Here is a 1,572-nt window from a genome sequence, read left to right on the forward strand (position 1 = left end):
CTCCTCCAGCCATCTGCAGGGCTAAGGGTGGCTGCTGGGACTCGCGGAGCAAGGAGAGTGGGGCCAGGCAGTGCCCTACCTGTGGCTACCTTCGATGGTTTAGCAGGGGGAGCCAGGATCCCGGACTCGTGCCAGGACTGTCCCTGTGGGAGAGGAAAGAAAGTGGATGAAGCRCAGGGCAGTGAAGAAGGGTCATTACCTCAGATACCAGAAGCTGTTCGATCTGGATCGAAGGAAGCTTTCTGGTATCAGTCTTGATAACATCGAAGCACTATGGTGCCCCCTCGCGATGGAGGAACTGTATAGCTCCTTCCAAAAGAAGTGGGAGGAGGGAAAAGCTTTCGGCAGCCTCGGTACCTTCCTGAGTGCAGGAGTGATGGATAATTCTATGTTCAAGCCTATGATCTCCCCTGCAGAGGTCGGGAAAAATCTGGCGGAGATGAATAAAGCCTCCGCCCCCGGTCCGGACGGCGTGTCGGTAAGGGACATTATCAAAGTGGACCCCCAAGGCAGCCGATTGGCTGAGATGTTCAATTTATGGCTCTTGGCCAGGAACATCCCGGACTGGGTGAAGGAATGTAGAACGGTCCTCATTCCAAAATCTTCGGACCCGGCAAAAATAGAGGACATTAAGAACTGGCGACCCATCACCATCAGGTTGATTATTTTACGTCTATTTTCGTGGATCCTAACAGCATGGCTGCAGCGAGCATGCCCAATCAATAGCCGTCAAAGGGGTTCCACATCATCCCCCGGCTGTGCGGAAAACCTGACRCTTCTCCAAATGCTAATCAAGCATGCCAAGAGAAAACATAAGGCATTGGGCAYTGTCTTTGTGGACCTGGCAAAAGCTTTYGATTCRGTCCAACACCTGCACATCTTCCAGGTCTTATGACAGAAGGGCGTGGATAGTCACATTTGTGACATCATTGCGGAAATGTATAAGGATAGTATTACACGGATCGAAGTTGAGAATAGCTGTTCCAAAAAGGCTAACATCCTCACCAGCATTAAGCAAGGTGATCCAATGTCCCCGCTTCTGTTCAATCTATCAATAGATCCTTTGCTATATAAGTTGGAAGATATGGGGAAAGGATTCAAATATGGAAACAGCTCCATAACATCATTAGCTTTCGTAGACGATCTGKTCCTATTGAGTGACTCTTGGGAGAATATGCAGAGCAACATTGAAGTGGTGGAAGAGTTTTGTGAACTTACCAGGCTGAAAGTCAGTTCTTCCAAATGCCACGGATTTTTCATTAGGCCCACAAAAGACTCTTATGTTATTAATGATTGTGATCCGTGGAAGATCGACGGTGCTCAACTGGATATGATTGAGCCCGGTAGCTCTGTGAGATATTTGGGCCTTAGGGTGGACCAAATATCTCTCGCCCACTTGGAGCTACGTGAGAAGCTGGYTTTATGGGTAGAGAACATAGGGAAAGCCCCTTTAAAGCCACTTTGGAAGGCAGAAATCTTGAAAACATATGCCATCCCTCGACTGCTATATGCAGCAGATCATGYTGGTGCGAATGCCACATACCTTCACTCCCTGGACCTGGCAATTAGAAC

Source organism: Rhea americana, unplaced genomic scaffold (genome assembly GCF_003343005.1).
Source record: "Rhea americana isolate MKP2758 unplaced genomic scaffold, rheAme1 scaffold_850, whole genome shotgun sequence".
Taxonomy (NCBI): domain Eukaryota; kingdom Metazoa; phylum Chordata; class Aves; order Rheiformes; family Rheidae; genus Rhea; species Rhea americana.